The sequence below is a fragment of the Trachemys scripta genome, chromosome 19 (assembly GCF_013100865.1).
Source record: "Trachemys scripta elegans isolate TJP31775 chromosome 19, CAS_Tse_1.0, whole genome shotgun sequence".
In the NCBI taxonomy this organism is placed as follows: domain Eukaryota; kingdom Metazoa; phylum Chordata; order Testudines; family Emydidae; genus Trachemys; species Trachemys scripta.
In genome coordinates this window covers 3,074,921-3,083,622 of record NC_048316.1, presented here as the reverse complement: position 1 = coordinate 3,083,622, position 8,702 = coordinate 3,074,921, and the positions used below count along the sequence as shown (strand labels likewise).

Genomic DNA, 8,702 nt, shown 5'->3' with positions numbered 1-8,702 from the left:
TAGGGGCATTGCCAGCAGATCGAGGGATGTGATCATTCCCCTCTATTTGACATTGGTGAAGCCTCATCTGGAGTACTGTGTCCAGTTTTGGGCCCCACACTCCAATTTTTCCACATCTTTCTTGTAAAGAGTCCAGCGGAAGCAACAAAAATGATTAGGGGTCTGGAGCACATGACTTATGTGGAGAGGCTGATTGAACTGGGATTGTTTAGTCTGCAGAAGAGAAGAATGAGGGGGGATTTGATAGCAGCCTTCAACTACCTGAAAGGGGTTCCAAAGAGGATGGAGCTAGGCTGTTCTCAGTGGTACCAGATGACAGAACAAGGAGTAATGGTCTCAAGTTGCAGTGGGGGAGGTGTAGGTTGGATATTAGGAAAAACTTTTTCACTAGGATGGTGGTGAAGCACTGGAATGGGTTACCTAGGGAGGTGGTGAGATCTCCTTCCTTAGAGGTTTTTAAGGTCGGGCTTGACAAAGCCCTGGCTGGGATGATTTAGTTGGGCATTCGTCCTGCTTTGAGCAGGGGGTTGGACTAGATGACCTCCTGAGGTCCCTTCCAACCCTGATATTCTATGATTCTCACAGTAATGTGGATGAGCTAAATGGAAAGTGCAGACTAATTAATACCCTTGTCACTAAAGCTGGTCAAATAGCAGAAGAAAGCATTCAGCATGTAAACCATACAATGGAGACTGGTGGTGATAGTGGCCAAGTAACACATTGGCAGAACACCATTCGACGGCTCTGTTCCCTGATGCGCAAATTATCAAAGTGGCTGGGCAGCTAAGGAGAGCTAAGAGCCAGTTTGTGAAACTGAGAAAACATGGAAAATAATTGCATGTACAGATGGATCCAGCCTGAGATTTTGTCACTTTGAATTAACACTGGCAGGCACCTGAACCAGCAGCATTTGGAGAGGAATTCTTTGCCTATCACCACAGCTACTTCTGCAAGCGAGACGGTGGCAGTTAGTCTCCAGGGGGAAAAAAAATACAGTCAAAGGGAAGCTGGTATTTAAACTTCGCTGAGTGGGAGAGAAAAGGTGTTGTTATGGTAACAAATTGCTTGTATTCTCCAAAGGAAGCTCTAGTTTTGTTTAATAGGGAGGAAATGCAGAGAAGGCAAAAGGATAATATTTCAAAAAAAATTTAATGAGACATGAATTGCACATTCTCATTCTGCTGGAGTGTGTAATGGTTCAAGAGGAAGGGAGCCTGGCATTTCTAACCAGGTCTTAAATACAGTGCGTGCATGTTCCTCCTGCTGGCAGCTCTGCACCGTGGACTGCATGGAACCAAACTTTAGTGACTTTATTCCTTTCCGTGTTGCATTTTCCAAATCAGGCTCATGTTTGTAAAATGCACAGAACAGAAGGCACCTCCGGGGGAGCCAGTGGTAGCACCTTATTTTTTCCAGAAGAGAGAGAGGGGCTGGTTCCTGCCAAAGAGCGCAAGGAAAAGCCAGGGAGAATTTGACAAAACAGCATGGTGTAGATTCCCATTACTGTCTTTGTGATGCTTCCAAATATTTCCCCCCTGAAATAAGCACTTAGAGGGGAATGCGAAATGACATGCTATGTGATAATGGGTGAGACACTGGAGGCCAAATGAGAGATTGCTGGAGGTGGCCATGAGGAAAGCACGGGCTCCCCTACGGTGACCAGATGTCCCGATTTTATACGGACAGTCCCGATTTTGGGGTCTTTTTCTTGTATAGGCTCCTATTACCCCCCACCCTGTCCCGATTTTTCACATTTGCTGTCTGGTCCCCCGAGGCTCAGCTCAGCACTGCTGATGTAAAAATGCTTTTCTAGTTCTATGGAGACAAAAGTTCCTGTGCTAAGACTGTCGTCCCCGACACATTGTGGCACAGTAACATAATGCTGTGCGTATTGCTAAACAATCACGCAGGCCTTCAAGCAGTCTAGCTGCACGTTTGCTTAACAGATTTCAGTTGAACAGTTTCGCCTGTCCTCTTCTCCTCTGCACAGGCACTTACTTGTCAGAGGAAGGTGGCGGCTTGATAAGGAACATGATAATTAGGAACGTGCCAGAAATCAGGTATTAATAGAAGCACTATTAGAGAGTTTATGGATAATTTAAGATGCAGCACATTCTTTCAGTGAGTGCCTTGTCTGTTTAAGAGCAGTAATTGCCTATTACTTTGCAGCTTCTGATGTGCTTGGCTGCATGACACATGAAGATACAGCATATATTTAAAGAACTAACACTAGTTCAAAGTACCTGCTTGCAATTTTAAACACAAGAATCCAATACACTTCTAATGGCAGCAAGGAGATTGGAAAAAGAAAAGAAAAGAAAAAAAGCACATACAAAACAGCAAATCAACAACAGCCAGGTAAGTGCCCTATAGCAAAACACTGGATGTAGCTCTTATTAACGGCTTAAACTGCAGAAGACAGTTTTGCTTATCTTTAACTGTGATAAATACTGCCTCGCCTTTACTATATGCCACTTGTTTGGGCCCCACAGCAAAGATGCTTTCTTGCGCATTGATCAAACAGAATGTGGTTAGTGGTTAAGGGGAAATAAAAGAGCTATTGCATACTGAGTAAGCCCTACAGCACATTACTTGTTTACCTTCTGATATGTCTCTAGAAATGCTCTAATTTGATTCTTCACAATGTGATGGAACTTTGATCCTGGCTGTGTATTAACATAAAGGAAGATCTTTTATTTCTGAACCAAAAGGTGAGTGTTGTCTCATCTTCCCCTAGCCCAGGGGTTCTAAAACTGGGGGTCGGGACCCCTCACGGGGTCGCGAGGTTATTACATGGGGGGTCGCGAGCTGTCAGCCTCTACCCCAAACTCCTTTTGCCTCCAGCATTTATAGTGGTGTTAAATATATAAAAAGTGTTTTTAATTTATAAGGGGATCACACTCAGAGACTTGCTATGTCAAAGGGGTCACCAGTAAAAAAGTCTGAGAGCCACTGTCCTAGCCCCTGCAGTATGAGCAGCTCATGGCTGAGTGGTGATATTACCTGTCAACAACCCAGCCAATCCCATGTAAATAGGGAAGCCAACTGGATGTGATATTGGAAGAGGCCTCAATTCTTTGTGTTTCATTCATTTGTATGGAGTAATCCTATTGGGTCAAATGCACTGAGTCAGTGGGGCATGTGAGTGGGAACTGGACACACATTTTGAAGGTTAATAGAACCCCGATTTGCATAGGCAACCCCCCAAGCCCTGTTTGCACAGGTGGAGGTCTCTAGCTTTTGGGTGACACCCTCCCTATCAAAACGGGTGGAGACACAGTAGACACTGGGAATTCACTCAGGGCGGTTTGAGAAATAATAACACAGGGTGCCTCATGCACGTAGGCGAAGATTTTCAAAAGCGTCTAATGATTTTGCAGTGCCCAGTTTGAAACCCCATGAAGGAGTCTGAGGAAGGGGTCTGATTTTCAGAAAGTGGTGAGCACTTGCCCTCTGACAATCAGCTCCCTGTCCGACATCTGAAATTGGGCCTCTAAATATTGTGGCATCTGAAATCAGTAGTCCCATGTGCAAAGCTTCAGCGTAGTGACAACAGCTCATTTCCACGGTGCCAAAGCTCAGTGTCTCTGGCGCACTGTTCCTGGCTCTTGACAGCACAATGAGCCCCTTGCACTTCTACAAGCACCAACATATTTAAATAAAAATAAAAATCAGGTTTGACCATTGTTTGCCTGTGGAAGAGTGGGGAGGTGTCCCCTTGACCCCAGAATTGCCACCCCATGTGACAGTGCCCAGTGGCATGAACCCTCCTCACATGTTGCTGTTCACTTGGTTGAATCATTGCTTTTCTTGCAGTTAAAGGAGGGACCAGATTTTGAATTAGGAGCTATGGCTGAGAGTTGGAATTAAAAACAACTCTTTAAATGCAGTGGGGCAGGGAAAGGGGTTTTGTTAGGTATCACAGAAGCCAAGGCAAAAAGAATTCACTTCATGGACGCCTGGACACCACTAATTTCCATTTCTTTCCTTTTTAAAATAAAAATACTGTAAAAAATTTTGAAAAAAAAATCCAAAAAGCAAGTGAGTGCAGGTGAGTCTCTGGGGATAATGGCGAGAAACTTGAATGCAGCTACCAAATGAAGTGCAAAGCTGACAGACATGAAGAGCATCAGCTCAGCCTGAGTATATGAAGTTTCTCACCCATTCGACTTTTGTGTTCATACTCATCACTCATCGTCTTCTGAGTCACTTTTCCTTGCATGGAATTGCAATGTTATGCCATCTTGATGGAGCAGCTGATCATTTCCCACCTCTGGATATGCATATAGATATAGTCCCCTTCACGCAGCAGGCTGCTTCTTCATTAGGAAAGATGACAGGCAGCCCAAAGTATTGCACTTCTCAACAAGCTTTCTGGTAAGGGGGTAGGAGTAGGTTGGAGTAGGGTTCTATCTGCCAGCTGCCAAAATGATGGGACGGCAGCCTCAGCAGAATGATTGTAGACTCATATCATATGTGAGGAAAGGAATTTTAGGCTGTGAAAAGCTTTTCTACAGGTAAAATGAAAGTTCACATTTTTTCAGAGTTCCCAGAGCTCTGCCAAACTCTGCAATAAATCAATCAATCAATCACTTTTTTCATCTCCAGTCACACTTCTCAGGAACCTTGTTCAATTGTTATCTCCCAGGCTTTTAATTTACTGCACGTGCCCTTTGGTATGTTGATCTTTGTGATTACATGATGAATTGAATTTGATTTAGATATAATTGTTCTAATTTGTGCACCCAGTTACTTATCATTTCTACATCATGGATTTTGGATCACATCCAACCATTACAATTAAGGTTTGTACAGTGAGTAAATGATACAGGAGTGCTTGAACACAGGATCAGCCAAAAATGCAACTGAGATTGGAAAACCCAAATTATTTTTGTGATAATTTTATTCTTGAGAATTTCAGTTAATTATTGTGTATCTCTCTCTTTCTTTTAATGAGTTCATTTGTTTTGAATGGTTTGCCTTCCCACTGCTGTGAGTCCAGAGAGCTGAAATAGCAGTCAAATTCCAGTCAGAATGGAAAAACACTTTCTATTATCCAAGTCCTCAGATGAGCAACATTCTTTGCTTTCATCTTCAGTCTGAAATATTTTTCATACTGTCTCGGTGGTGATGAAAAATCCTCCTTAAATTCAGGCAGAGCAGAGGTGAGAATTCAGGCTTTAGGAATTGCACAAAACCCCAAACATATACACCAAGCTGAATTGAATCAGTCCTTGGATGAGACACCTTCAGGAAAGTAAAAACAACGAGGAGTCCTTGTGGCACCTTAGAGACAAACAAATGTATTTGGGCATAAGCTTTCGTGGGCTATAGCCCACTTCATCAGATGCACTTCAGGAAAGTGGTAGTGATAGCACTGGACCCTTGCTACTGATACTGGCCCAGTGTCTCTGTTGGGGTGCAGAGTGGTGCTGCGCGTGGTGCTGTCTTTCTGAATGAGATGAAGATGCCAATGCACAAAATCTGATGGTTTATAGGCGTTGAATAATCTCCAGCATTTTTCATGAGCTGTGGTGCTAGCTCCATTGCCCTGGAAAAATCCCAGTGCAGGTTATTTTATTCTGCCTCTCTAAAATCCCACTTCAGCCTCAGCTGGAATTGTCAGTGCTCAGCCCTTTACACGATCAGGCCGTAAATCACTAACTTTAGTTTTGCCATCTGTAAAATGGGGATAATGATCCTGACCTCCTTTGTAAAGTGCTTGGAGATCTGCTCTGTGTTAGATAAGAGCTAAGGCTGCTGCTGCTGATTAATAGTGACTGCAGGTACATAGCAACTCTGAAAGTTGGACCCTTAGGGTATGTCTACACAGTTATTTTTAGACTGGTAGCACAAGCCTTGCTATCCAAGTCTGTCGACATGGCTGGGCGGTTCGCTGCTGTGGGCTGTGCAGACGTACCCTTACTGGCTATAGTTCGTTTCTTCACTCCTTGCCCTAAGCTGAGAGATGAAATAGCTGTACGGTGTGAACACTCAGCTGTACCCCAGCGGTAGCTGCATTTCAGTGCTGTGTGAATTGATCCCTTTATATCCATGATCTGCCTCCTTGCAGGCCCACTTTCCATCCTTAGCAGACTTCCAGCAGTAGCAGCGGGGTCCAAAGGGGTGGGTCATCCTGCCTTTGCATTGTCCCTCTCCCTGCGGGACCTGCCAGGGTGGGGCAGCTTGGAGTTACATCCGGAGCCCCTGCTGGCAGAGACTGCCCAGTGGATGCACTTTTCTGCCCACTTTTGGGACAAGGGCAGTACAAAGTTTACGGGTTTACAAAGTTACCCCTGTATTGAGCCCAGTAACTTGTGTGTGACTAAATGCTATCTTCTAGACAGGCAACCAGTCTGGATCTGAACATGTGATGAGGTAGAGAACCCACCACTTCCTTTGGAAATTGGTTCCAATGGTCAATCACCGTCATGGTTAACATTTTGGGTCTCATTTCTAATTTGAACGTGGCTACGACTTCCAGGCACTTGTTCTTGTTATGCCTTTTTCTACCAGATTAAGGAGCCCTTTTCTATGCAGTATTTTCACCCCCTATTGGTACTTGTATATCGGAACAGCCCCTCTCTTATCTTCTTTTTGATAAGGTAAACAGATTGAGCTCTTTAAGTCTTTCACTGTGAGGCACTTTCTCCAGCCCTCAAATCATTTCATGGCTCTTTTCTGCACCCTCTCCAATCAGAAGCCTTTTGTCTTTATGGAGCCTCCGCTTTGTTTTAGTTTCCTTTAGTTTTTATAGCAATGCCCTGCTTATGGGTGGTGCTATAAAAAGCCATACATAATAAATAACAATACTGATAAAGGCTTTCACTGTCTCTCCAGTGAGCACAGAGACATGTACTCTGAGGGAGCACTTCATTACTCTGCTGCGTTTCCAAATTCAAGAGCTTTAAATATCTGGCTTCTTAAAAAAAATAGTCCAGGGCTGAGTATTATTTCCCCCTGGGAAACTATCGCACACCTGGCCCTTTCTGTTGAAAACCCCCACGGCAACTCACCATTGCTTGACATTTATTTCTGATCATTCAATCTCTGCCACTCTGGTTTCCTAGTGGGCCCAGAAGTGACAGTGACAGGGCAATCACTGACCGTGATCTCCCAAACAGCCTAGCTGATGAACTTTGATGCACTCAAAGCCGCTGCTGGCATGTCTGAGCGGTTGTTATCAGATAAATTGGTTTTGAAGTATACAACTAGATATCTAGACATACTTTTACATTTAGTCCTTCAATTCAAGTTAATTGCTAACCTCTGCTGCTTCCTGGGCAGGTAATGTCCTTTATTCACTTCATAATGTATTGCCTTGGCATGTTTCTCTAAACCGCAGTGAGTGAAACAGCTCTGAGAAGCTGCTAGTTGAAAATAGATACATCTGAAACCCTCTGGGGGACTAAGCAGTGAAAGATCCCTTCAGCGCATGTGCAAACATTAAACAAAAAATCAGGAAGGAAGAATTTAAAGCAAGGAGAGCAGGAACCCAGCTGCCGACTGCTCATGGAGGCCTATTGTTAATTAACAAATGGCTGAAACTTGCAAGATTATATGTATCGCCCGTACTGATGAATTTATACCCCTGCTATTTGTGATAAGGGATTAAGGCATACAAACCCCTTGATGAGATCAGGCTGTATCTTCTGTTTATAAGTTGCCTGTATCCTCACTGCTTTCTTGATCAAGATCTCTACAAAATAACCTGGCAACAGCTATACTGTCTATTTCAAGGTTAATTGAATAAGCAGTTGAAGGTCATGTGGAATGCACTTGCTTTTAGGAAAAGGTCTAATAGAAAATAGACTTTTGTTATTTCCCATAACATGGAAATCCGAAGCGTTAGTACTGCGAATATGCAGCTTCCCTCCATTGGCTAATCTTACTTGCCAGATATCCAGATGGATAACCTCTGAACCAGTTTGATTTGAAACCCACGATATGTTGGGGTTGTTACGTGTGTGCCTGTCTGATGAGTCAGGTAGCTTGCACTGCTTTCCCCTAAAGTGATAATTAGGGCCGTGCATCAGATTTACAGAGAAATCATGTTGGCCTCGCTTGGCTGGGTTTTTTAAATGTTTTGTTTGCTAAATACTTATGAAAAATGAGTATAGCGTGCCAAATCCTATTTGGTCATGACTATGAATCCACAGCACGTAACCGCTGAATCTGAAGGAAAGGTGGGTTTTGCTCAGAAAACTACATTTTAGTCAAGCCAAGGAGCTGCACAAGGCCCAGGCCTGAAAGACTCTCTAGGCCTTACAGGCCTGAGCTTGATATAATAAAAAAAAAAATGTATGTGGGGTGGGTGGGGCTTACAGCTTCTACACTGGCTCTGAAGGCACCCCCAGTTCTCTGTGGCTTAGGTCGTCCACTCGGAAAACAGGAGCACAGCCAGCTTTTCTGCTGCTCTAGGCGGCAGAAGGTCCCGCCCCAAAATGCCGCCCCCCACAGAGGCGGCGGAAGGTCCCGCCAACAAAATACCGCCGCCTCTGTATTTCGGCCCCCCAAATTGTAGTGCCCTAGGCGACCACCTACGTCGCCTAATGGGTTGCGCCGGCCCTGCAGGAAAGAACTATTTAAAATTCACCTAAGTCATTGGGGTGGACTTTACCTTCAGATGATTGTCTTTAACATAGTGCCTGCAGTGAAATCAAGTGAAGTGCAGGAGGCAAGCTGGTGCTGAAGCTGTGGAA

The 8,702-nt window shown here is 44.2% G+C and overlaps 1 long non-coding RNA gene across 1 annotated transcript in view; it reads left to right on the top strand.

Annotated features, from left to right (window-relative positions):
• The first annotated feature begins 2,175 nt into the window (after positions 1-2,175).
• LOC117868011 overlaps positions 2,176-8,702 on the top strand; it is a 33,840-nt gene continuing 27,313 nt past the window's right edge. Inside the window, exon 1 of the long non-coding RNA XR_004643554.1 lies at positions 2,176-2,358. This is a non-coding gene — a long non-coding RNA (uncharacterized LOC117868011). The remainder of the gene's footprint in view (positions 2,359-8,702) is intronic.